The 12,004-nt window shown below is 40.7% G+C and overlaps 1 protein-coding gene and 1 long non-coding RNA gene across 4 annotated transcripts in view; both read left to right on the top strand.

Moving 5' to 3' along the window:
* Nucleotides 1-6,764, top strand: part of LOC137631827 (uncharacterized) — a 97,854-nt gene extending 91,090 nt beyond the window's left edge. The window contains exon 3 of the long non-coding RNA XR_011041949.1: nt 6,747-6,764. This is a non-coding gene — a long non-coding RNA (uncharacterized lncRNA). The remainder of the gene's footprint in view (nt 1-6,746) is intronic.
* Nucleotides 1-12,004, top strand: part of LOC137631828 (8-oxo-dGDP phosphatase NUDT18) — a 296,217-nt gene that overhangs the window by 213,563 nt on the left and 70,650 nt on the right. The gene's annotated exons all lie outside the window — the stretch shown is intronic.

Below are 12,004 nucleotides of genomic sequence, written 5' to 3' on the forward strand. Positions count from 1 at the left end.
TCCTGTTGACGTTCAGGACGTTCGCCAACAATCGGAGTTGACTTGTTTTGACGCTAAGCGTCAACCTCCGCATTCTAGAGTTGTTTTGACTGCTCAGACTAGGCGGTCAAAGCAGTCTCGAGTGGACGCTGTGCGTCCTCACGCACCTGTTGTTGTTGACAGTTCACAGACTGTCAAGCAGTTACATGACGTTGCGTCCTGGTCCGCTACTAATGCACCAGTGCGTGTGGACTCTGCTTGTAAAGCATTGCCACCACGGTAGGTCTCTCCCTTGCTTGAGACTCGGCTATTGTCGGACAAGGTTCCTTCAGATGAGGAAGTTGCTGTTCCCCCTCATACTGATATTCCCTTGAGGACTCTGTCAGACGGAGAGGAGCCTAAAGCTGCTTAGCCCTCTATGGACTTTAAATAAATCATGCTGATTTTTAAGGATCTTTGTCCGGATCTTTTTGTAACTGCTGCTCCTCGTTCGCCTAAACGTCAGAGCTTACACTAGGCCTAGCTACTTCGAAGCCGTTATTTTATAAGCTAGTGCTCTCTCGCTCTTCTAAGAGAGCTTTACGTTTGCTAGGCGACTGGTTTATCACCAGGAGGAGTTTGGGGGAGACAGCCTTTGCTTTCCCTACTTTTAAGCTGGCTTATAGAGCGAGAGTCTGATATGACACGAGAGAAGTTCTCGGCTTGGGAGTTCCTGCCTCTGCCCAGATAGACTTCTCAAACCTCATAGACTCTCCCTGGCGCCTGGCCATGAGATGCTCCAAGATTTTACAGGTCGACTTCAGAGCTATTTTCGAGCGTTTGAAGTTTTGCTGTACAATTATGTCATGCATAAACAAGGCTTTCAGGGATGGCTCAAATGATCTGACAGCCACGTTCTCTGCAGGAACAAGTCCCTCAGGGATGGCTCCAATGAACTGGCAGCCATGTTCACTGCAGGAGTACGTAAGAGGCAAGTGCGCTCAATGTGTTCATTGTCAAGACAAACTTCACGATGAAGTCTACCAGGCTGTCTTGACAGCATTTATGGAAGGCGACTGGATGGTCTCTCTCGACCTTCAGGAGGCATACTTCCACATTCCTATACACCCGGATTCCCAACCGTTTCTGAGGTTTGTTTACAGGAATGTGGGGTACCAGTTTCGAGCCCTGTGCTTTGGCCTCAGTCCTGCGCCTCTCGTGTTTACGAGGCTCATGAGGAATGTGGCAAAATCCCTCCATCTATCGGGGATCCGAGCCTCCCTGTACTTGGACGACTGGCTTCTCAGAGCATCGTCCAGTCTTCGCTGTCTGCAGGATCTACATTGGACGTTGAGTCTGGCCAGGGAATTGGGACTTTTGGTCAACCTAAAAGTCCCAACTGATCCCATCCCAGATTATTCTATATTTGGGGATGGAGATTCGCAGTCAAGCCCTGCTCGAAGTCCAACTAATGCTGAAAAGAAAACGTTTGTTCAGTCAGGAGTTGGAACAGTCTCGTAGGGACTCTCTCATCCCTGGAGCAGTTTGTCTCACTAGGGAGACTACACCTTCTGCCTCTCCGGTTCCATCTAGCCTCTCACTGGAACTAGGACAAGACGTTAGAGACGGTATCATTCCCAGTCTCCGAACCAGTAAAGGCGTGCCTGAAATGTTGGGACAGCAATATCAGTCTGAGAGAGGGACTATCCCTAGCAGTCAAGAACCCAAACCACGTGTTGTCCTCAGACGCGTCGGATTTGGGTTGGGGTGCGACCCTGGACGGTCGGGAATGCTCGGGTCTGTGGACCTCAAGTCAGAAGAGCATGCACATCAACGACAAGGAGCTATTAGCAGTCCACTTGGCCTTGATGATATTCGAAAGCTTCTTCGAAACTAAGTGGTAGAGGTCAACTCAGACAACACCACAACTTTGGCGTACATCTCCAAGCAAGGAGGCACTCCTTCACGCTGCTCGAGATCGCAAGGGACCTTCTCTTATGGTCAAGAAATCGAGGCATCTCCCTGTTGACGAGATTCATCCAGGGGGACTTGAACGTCTTGGCAGACTGTCTCAGTCGGAGGGGTCAGGTGATACCCACGTAATGGACCCTCCACAAGGACGTGGGCAAGAGTCTTTGGGCTACTTGGGGTCAACCCACCATAGACCTCTTTGCCTCCTCGTTGACCAAAAGGTTACCAATCTATTGCTCTCCAGTCCTAGATACAGAAGCAATCCACATAGACGCGTTTCTACTGGATTGGTCTCTTCTGGACTTATATGCATTCCCTCCATTCAAGATAGTCAACAAGGTACTGCAGAAGTTCGCCTCTCACGAAGGGACAAGGTTGACGTTGGTTGCTACCCTCTGGCCCGCGAGAGAGTGGTTCACCAAGGTACTTCAATGGCTGGTAGACTTTCCAAGAAGTCTTCCTCTAAGGGTAGATCTGTTACGTCAGCCCCACGTAAAGAATGTCCATTCAAGCCTCCCCGCTCCTCGTCTGACTTCCTTCAGGCTATCGAAAGACTCTCGAGAGCTAGAGGCTTTTCGAAGGAGGCAGCCAGTGCGATTGCAAGAGCGAGGAGAGCTTCTACCATTAGAGTATACCAGTCGAAGTGGGAAGTCTTTTGAGACTGGTGCAAGTCAGCATCTGTGTCCTCGTCCAGTACCTCTGTAGCCCAAATCGCAGATTTTCTTTTACATCTGAGAAAGGTTCGCTCCCTTTCAGCTCCCACGATTAAGGGCTACAGGAACATGTTGGCTTCGGTCTTTCGACATAGAGGCTTAGATCTTTCCAACAATAAAGATCTCCAAGATCTCCTTAAGTCCTTCGAGACCTCTAAGGAACGTCGTTTGGCAACTCCTGGATGGAACTTAGACGTGGTCATAAGGTTCCTCATGTCAGACAGGTTTGAGCCATTACATTCAGCCTCCCTGAAGGATCTCACCCTCAAGACACTTTTCCTAGTGTGCTTGGCTTTGGCTAAAAGGGTCAGTGAACTGCATGCCTTCAGTAAGAACATCGGTTTTTTCTACAGAAAAAACCACTTGTTCACTTCAACTTGGTTTCCTGGCCAAAAATGAACTGCCTTCTCGTCCTTGGCCTAAATCTTTTGATATTCCTTGCTTATCAGAGATCGTAGGCAACGAACTGGAAAGAGTATTATGTCCTGTTAGAGCTCTTAAGTTCTATTTAGCTCGACTAAGTCATTATGAGGTAAATCTGAGGCATTATGGTGCTCAGTTAAGAAACCATCATTGCCTATGTCAAAGAATGCTTTGTCATATTTTATCAGATTTTTTAATACGAGAAGCTCATTCTCACTTGAATGAGAAAGACCGATGTTTGCTTAAGGTTAAGACGCACGAAGTCAGAGCTATAGCAATCTCCGTGGCCTTCAAGCAAAATAAATCTCTGCAAAGTATTATGGACGCGACTTTTTGGAGAAGCAAGTCAGTGTTCGCGTCATTTTACTTGAAAGATGTCCAGACTCTTTACGAGGACTGCTACACACTGGGTCCATTCGTAGCAGCGAGTGTAGTAGTGGGTGAGGGTTCTACCACTACACTTCCCTAATTCCAATATCCTTTTAATCTGTCTCTTGAAATGTTTTTAATATTGTTTTATGGGTTGTTCGGAAGGCTAAGAAGCCTTTCGCATCCTGGTTGATTTGGCGGGTGGTCAAAGTCATTTCTTGAGAGCGCCCAGATTAGGGGTTTGATGAGGTCCTGTTGTATGGGTTGCAGCCCTTGATACTTCAGCTCCTGGGAGTCTTTCAGCATCCTAAGAGGATCGCTGGGCTCCGTGAGGAAGACAGACTTACAAGGCAGAGTAATCGTCTAAGTCAACTTCCTTACCAGGTACCTATATATTTTGGTTTTGTTATATGGATAACTGTCAAAATGAAAAAACTCTTTGCTTATACGCTGTAAACTTAATTAACTCTGGTCTCTACCCACCGCCTTGGGTGTGAATCAGCTATTATATATTCACCGGCTAAGTTAAATATTTAAAAATGATATTTTAATTATAAAATAAATTTTTGAATATACTTACCCGGTGAATATATAAATTAAATGACCCTCCCTTCCTCCCCAATAGAGACGCAGCGGGACGAGAAGAATTGAAGGGTTTGTTTACATGCAAGAGTGGTATCTGGCCGACAGTTGGCGCTGGTGGGCACACCCGCAACCTTCATAGCGATCGCTCGCGAGTTTTTTGAGTGTGTTTTCTGTCGAGCCACAGAGTTGCAGCTATTATATATTCACCGGGTAAGTATATTCAAAAATTTATTTTATAATTAAAATATCATTTTTTCCATTTCCTCAATTACTTGTGGCCTTTGCTTACTAATTGCTGTCACTCCCTGTGCAACATTAGCTTTCTTTATCACTTCCTTATTTTTCAAAACGGTTGAAATGGTTGACTTCGCCATGCCATACTGTAAGGCTAGATCAGACACTCGTACACCATTCTCGTATTTCGCAATCATTTCCTTCTTCAACTCTATCGTTGTTCTCACTGTTTTCCTGTTATCCTTCTTCTTATCACTAACTTTCTTGGGGCCCATTATTATCGGCAATAAAATGCACTAAATCGCAATAAATTCTCAACACGTGTTGTCGGACTGACAATCTCTCTTGAAATGATGCTACCTAACCGGGCAAGAGTAACTGGGATGGCCACTCATCTCACTCGGCCACGCGTTCGGCTGTGTTCGAGTTCCGATTATTTGTTCGAACACCGCAGCAAAAATTACTCGAATCTTTTTGGTTGAACACCGATTTTTTCGAATTTAGAGTCGTTCAACTACCGAGGTATCACTGTACTACAACATCCTCCACGATGACCCCTCTCCACTGCCACTGGGCCCAGCGATCTTGGCATTGGCACATAATATAACTGTAGACAGGTTAGTGGCTCAAGAGGTGACTTTTTCAGTTGCAGAAGCCACGAACATAGAGTGGGTTGCAAAGACTTCCTTGCAAGCTATTTCACGGATCGACTACTGGTCTGGTTCTATTGGGTATCTGATCGCCAACGAGAACTTGTCCAATCCTGAGTGGAAGGAACCAGTGAACATCTTTTTGCTTTTAGGAGCGAGACCAGTCGAGTTCCTCGCTCACAACGTAGCCAACTAGTGGGCGAAATGGATTCTGGAAAGGCAAGACTCGGTCATTTCAAAATTCCAGAGGCAGGTGCCAAAGAGAGAGATGCTCAAGCTATGCAACTCGTTAATGGAAGGTGCTTCGTTATGTAACTTGTAAGATTGCCGCTGGAGGAAAGCAAGTCACGACTTCCTCCATGAGGAAGTAACATCTTGCCCTCACTCTTCGGCCCCATCTACTCTGTGCACAGACAGGCACATAAGAAGATATCAGATGCTTTGAGGCAGTCCAGTGCCAAGACGCAAGCTCCTAAGCAACACTTTCTTGGGAAGGGCCCTAGGGGCAGAGGAGGGAGAGGTGGAAGATGTGGCCGCTCCTTCTAAGGGGGCATTCCTCCTGCCTGTTCACCGATGGGAGGATGCCTGAAACATAGGTGTCAGAGATGGGAGTTCTTTAGGGCCAAACCTAGGACGGTGTCAGTTATTCTCAGCATAGATGTACGGTATATGAGACTTGAATGAATAATTACCTTTTTTCTTCTTTTACAAACATCCCTTCTTTGGGAGTATCAACATAAACATTACTTATGCAGGTAAGAATATCTCTGTGACCAGTTTATAAAATTTAAACATATTAAAATTTTGAAAAAGATGGTTCATACATTTTTACAAACTTCTTGTGGCTGTGACTGTCACTCATCTTTATGTTTATGATGCTGACATCTTGACCATATCTCTCTTACGAGCTGGTTGAGATTTTCATTACTATCATCATTATCCCTTGGGTCAATGGTCTAGCAAGCACTATCTTCCTCTGAGTCTTCTCCCCTCTTAGGGAAGACTCATTTGAATGACGACACTTTGTATTTTGTGTAGGAACAAATTACAAATTTTTATCTCCATTTCCCGCCTCATCTACCCCTCAGGTCTTGACCATGAGTAAGTGATGTAAGTCATGCTGATCCAGTCACTCCTACCCAGTGTGGGTGGGATGCTGACAGCCATACAAAGTTGTCAGAATCCAGCGATTTCCTTAATTATGGTCGTCGCCAAACAGTAACGGAGTACTGTACAGTAAACCATTTAAATGAATCAGGTTTGTATAGCCAGGTAAAATAAAGACTCTTTAAAAAAGTGTGTAGTTTTTTGCAACAGATTAAATCATGTTAGCCTTTGATTACTTTTTTAAGTCTTCATTGTGTAGATAATTTCTTGTTGATTTTATGTCATGTCTTAGCCTATTGCTTTTTTTATCTTCATGTTATGCAATGGAGTACTGTATCAGCTACTATTACATCAAGACTTTACATACGCATAAACATTCTTTGAGCTGAGTTGTGAATCGACTCTAAAATAAGTGCATGTCTTAAAGTAATTTAGTTTTTATTTACAATTGATAAGTAATATTGTGTGGTGGGTCAAGGTTATTTAGGCCATTTTTTATTGCTCATTTAAGGGAAGTAAAAAAATAGCCAAATACATATGTAATATTAAAGCCTCCATGATGCTAAATGTCAAAAAGTTTAGTATAATGAGCTAATTTAGATCAGTTCCCATAATTATTGTCAGATTATTGATAATTAATTTTTTATATGAGTAATATTCCTACATATCTTGCTAAATTACTTTGCTTATGAATCATTAAAGGGTTTATGAAAACATAATTTCCCTTTGTTTCCAGTTTTGCAGGAACATTTTGGAAGATGGCAAGAATAGGAGAGCGGAAAAGTCCTTGGGTAGCTGCTGCGTGCATATTGATGGCCGTCAATGTACTCTTTCTCTCATAGCTATGATTGATATACATTCTTATACTTGCAAATAACAAACTCTTCTTCTCTTATTTCGGATTAGAAGTGGATAGTATTTTATAATGTTTGAAAATAAAAAGCTACTTTACACAAGCCAATTTAAAATGGCATGGGTTGAGATTCAAAAGTTAAGTACAGTTTGACAATTGTTTTATACCACAGGTTATTAATGTCTTTTTTGTTTACTAATAATTGGATATGACATAGAATGAAAGTTTTTTTTTTAATGAATGATGTGGATGACTTGTTTGGTATTTCAGTTTTTGGGGCCATTGGATGATGTAATTGTTGGTTGTTAAAACAGATTTGTATGTGGTATACTCTAATGATAATTATTAGATATAAATATAACTTGTTTACCAATAACTCATGTATATTTTATTTCAAATATGCAATATCCTAATATAGGGAAAATTACTTTAGAAAGTGTATCAAAATCTTTCATAATTTAATTTGTATATTATAATTGAGTTGTCTGTCTCACCTTAGAGTTTAGACGAACATTTCAGTCAGTGTCGCATATGCTTGACATATACAGTATTGTTATAGTATAACAAAAGAAAATTGCAGCTCCCCTCAGATTTAGAGAAGTTTATTTGCTTTTAAATTACACCAGTTAAGGCTGGTTCATTTATTACAAGTTTTCTGACATTAGTTTGCAGAATTTAAGAAAGAATGTAGCTAATGTCGATGGAGTGTTCACACATGTTGCAATTTTTTTTAGTGCTAATTGACTTTTTGTTTGCTGGGAAATCGTGTAGATTAAAAGTACAGTACATACACTCTTAATAGATGATGAAGACATGTTAGTCCTTTAAGCTCCATAAGACGTACTGTATTTGATATATTATGCCGTAATGCATATATGTCGATTATTTACCAGTTTTTTTTTTTTATTATTTATGAATATGAAAATTTTGCAAAATATTTAACATATGTCAGTGGAAAGAAAGTTTGATTAGCTAAATGATAAAAAATTGTACAAAAGTTTTAGAGTACTATCTTGTAAAGGTGATAAAGTAAAATGTCCGCAAAAAAAAAAAAAAAAGGCCTGTTGCTTGAGGAACAAAACATTTGTTATTATTATTATTATTATTATTATTATTATTATTATTATTATTATTATTATTATTATTATTACTAGCCAAGCTACAACCCTAGTTGGAAAAGCAAGATGCTATAAGCCCAAGGGCTCCAATAGGGAAAATTAGCCCAGTGAGGGAAGGAAATAAGGAAATAAATAAATGATGAGAACAAGTTAACAATAAATCATTCTAAAACAGTAACAACATTAAAACACATATGTCCTATATAAACTATTAACAATGTCAAAAACAGATATGTCACATATAAACTATGAAAAGACTCATGTGAGCCTGGTCAACATAAAAACATTTTCTCCAACTTTGAACTTATGAAGTTCTACTGATTCAACTACCCGATTAGGAAGATCATTCCATAACTTAGTAACAGCTGGAATAAAACTTCTAAAATACTGTGTAGTATTGAGCCTCATGATGGAGAAGGCCTGGCTATTAGAATTAACTGCCTGCCTAGTATTACGAACAGGATAGAATTGTCCAGGGTGATGTGAATGTAAAGGATGGTTAGAGTTATGAAAAATCTTATACAACATGCATAATGAACTAATTGAATGACGGTGCCAAAGATTAATATCTAGATCAGGAATAAGAAATTTAATAGACCGTAAGTTTCTGTCCAACAAATTAAGATGAGAATCGGCAGCTGAAGACCAGACAGGAGAACAATACTCAAAACAAGGTAGAATGGAAGAATTAAAACACTTCTTCAGAATAGATTGATCACCAAAAATCTTAAAAGACTTTCTCAATAAGCCAATTTTTTTTGCAATTGAAGAAGGCACAGACCTAACGTGTTTCTCAAAATTAGATTTTCTGTTGAGAATCACACCTAAAATTTTAAAAGTCATACAAATTTAAAGAAACATTATCAATACTGAGATCCGGATGTTGAGGAGCCACCGTCCTTGACCTACTTACAATCTTACTTTGAGTTTTGTAAGGATTCAACTTCATACCCCATAATTTGCACCATGCACTAATTTTAGCTAAATCTCTATTAAGGGATTCACCAACCCCAGATCTACATTCAGGGGATGGAATTGATGCAAAGAGAGTAGCATCATCTGCATATGCAACAAGCTTGTTTTCTAGGCCAAACCACAGGTCATGTGTATATAATATGAAAAGTAATGGACCAAGAACACTACCCTGTGGAACACTGGATATCACATTCCTATACTCACTATGGTGCCTATCAACTACAACTCTTTGAGATCTATTACTTTAAAAATCAATAATAATGCTAAGAAACGACCCACCCACTCCCAACTGTTTTGAGTGTGAAAATAAAGGCCTCATGATTAACACGGTCAAAGGCAACACTAAAATCAAGGCCAATCATACAAACTTCCTGACCACAATTAAGGGATTTCTGTACAGCATTGGAGTTTGTAAGAAGGGTATCACATGCTCCAAGGCCTTTACGAAAACCAAATTGAAAACTAGGGAATAGATGATTACCTTCAGCAAACCTATTAAGATGTTTTGCCAGAAGACTCTCAAAAACTTTAGATAATATGGGAGTTATGGAAATTGGGTGGTAATCAGTGGGACTTGAGCTACCACAAACACATTTACATAGAGGAGTAACATTACCAATCCTCCAACAAGTGCTAAAAGCTCCTCTTCTTGCTAACTTGGGCAAAATAACATAACTTTGGAGCTAAGAAATCTGCTTTCTTTATAAAAAACAATTGAAAAATACCATTTGGGTGTACACCTTCATAAGCATCAAGGTCCATCAACAGAGCTTTAATTTCACTAGATCGAAAAGCTAAACTAGTTAGTTTAGCCTCAGGAAAACATGAATAAGGAAGTTCAAGTTTTTCATTACTCTGTTTACTGTCAAAAACATCAGCCCTTTGGTGAGGGATTGGATGTTGAACAGTTAATGTATGGTGTTCGGAAATTCCGTCCATTCACCAAGGCATTTCCCTCAATATTGGGGGTTAGCCGACATCAAAGGAACAAAAGGGGACTTTCTCTTTGCTCCTCCCAGCCTGACGAGGGATTCAACCGAGTTTGGCTGGTACTGCTAGGTACTTGCCACTCCTCCCCTGTTATCCACCACAAAGGAAGTTACCGAAGGACAAAAAAGTAGGGTGTCATTGATTTATTTACAAACATTGTGACAAAGAATACAGCTACCATGTAACAAAGAATACAGCTACCAAACATTTTTCCTATCGGTATTACTGTAATGTTTGTTAATATACAGTGAATCAAGTAATAGTACCTGATTATTCAAATCAATCATAATTTTCATCTTATACTGTATAGATAAAAGACAGTACACAAGGGTTGTGGTCTGAAAAATGTCATTCAATTTTAATTTTTTCAAGATTAAATTAATCATTTTCGTAAGATACAAATGTAACTTCAATAAAGATCATTGAGGCTTTAATATTAAATATGTATTTGGATATTTTTTTTACTTCCCTAAAATAAACAATAAAAAAGGCCTAAATAACCCTGACCCACCACACAATATTACTTATCAATACAATCTTAGAAGTACAGGGTGGTTTTAGAAGAGGTAGGGGTTGTAGGAATCAGATTTTTACAGTTAGGCAGATATGCGAGAAGTATTTAGCAAAAGGTAAGGAGGTGTATGTTGCGTTTATGGATCTGGAGAAAGCGTATGATAGAGTTGATAGGGAAGCAATGTGGAATGTGATGAGGTTATATGGAGTTGGTGGAAGGTTGTTGCAAGCAGTGAAAAGTTTCTACAAAGGTAGTGAAGCATGTTTTAGGATAGGAAATGAAGTGAGCGATTGGTTTCCGGGGAGAGTGGGGCTGAGACAGAGATGTGTGATGTCGCCGTGGTTGTTTAACTTGTATGTTGATGGAATGGTGAGAGAGGTGAATGCTTAAGTGCTTGGACGAGGATTGAAACTGGTAGACGAGAATGACCATTAATGGGAGGTAAATCAGTTGTTTGCAGATGATACTGTACTGGTTGCAGACGCGGAAGAGAAGCTTGGCTGATTAGTGACAGAATTTGGAAGGGTGTGTGAGAGAAGGAAGTTGAGAGTTAATGTGGGTAAGAGTAAGGTTATGAGAAGGGAGGGTGGTGTAAGGTTGAATTTCATATTGAATGGAGAGTTACTTGAGGAGGTGGATCAGTTTAAGTACTTGGGGTCTGTTGTTGCAGCAAATGGTGGAGTGGAAGCAGATGTATGTCAGAGAGTGAATGAAGGATGCAAATTGTTGGGGGCAGTTAAGGGAGTAGTAAGAAATAGAGGGTTGGGCACGAATGTAAAGATTTCTGTATGAGAAAGTGATTGTACCAACTGTGATGTATGGATTTGAGTTGTGGGGAATGAAAGTGGCGGAGAGACAGAAATTGAATGTGTTCGAGATGAAATGTCTAAGGAGTATGGCTGGTGTATCTCGAGTAGATAGGGTTAGGAACGAAGTAGTGAGGGTGAGAACGGGTGTAAGAAATGAGTTAGCAGCTAGAGTGGATATGAATGTGCTGAGGTGGTTTGGCCATGTTGAGAGAATGGAAAATGGCTGTCTGCTAAAGAAGGTGATGAATGCAAGAGTTGATGGGAGAAGTACAAGAGGAAGGCCAAGGTTTGGGTGGATGGATGGAGTGAAGGAATCTCTGGGATAGATGTGAGAGAGGCAAGAGAGCTTGCTAGAAATAGGAATGAATGGCGAGCGATTGTGACGCAGATCCAGTAGGCTCTGCTGCTTCCTCTGGTGCCTTGGAAGACCGCGGAAGTAGGAGCAGTAGGGGATTCAGCATTATGAAGCTTCATCTGTGTTGGATAATGGCTAGCAGTACCAGCCGAACTCGGTTGAGGCCCTTGTCAGGCTGGGAGGAATGTAGAGAGGAGAGGTCCCCTTTTCTGTTTCATTTGTTTGATGTCTGCTACCTCCCAAAATTTGGGGAAGTGACTTGGTATATGTATGTATGTACAAAGGTAAAGGAGGTTTGGGATCCATGGTTAAATTTATCAGTAAAAATAATTTTGCTGTGTTCTTTTTCACCTAATTATATATATCATAAGGTGCAATCA

The sequence above is a fragment of the Palaemon carinicauda genome, chromosome 40 (assembly GCF_036898095.1).
Source record: "Palaemon carinicauda isolate YSFRI2023 chromosome 40, ASM3689809v2, whole genome shotgun sequence".
Classification (NCBI taxonomy): domain Eukaryota; kingdom Metazoa; phylum Arthropoda; class Malacostraca; order Decapoda; family Palaemonidae; genus Palaemon; species Palaemon carinicauda.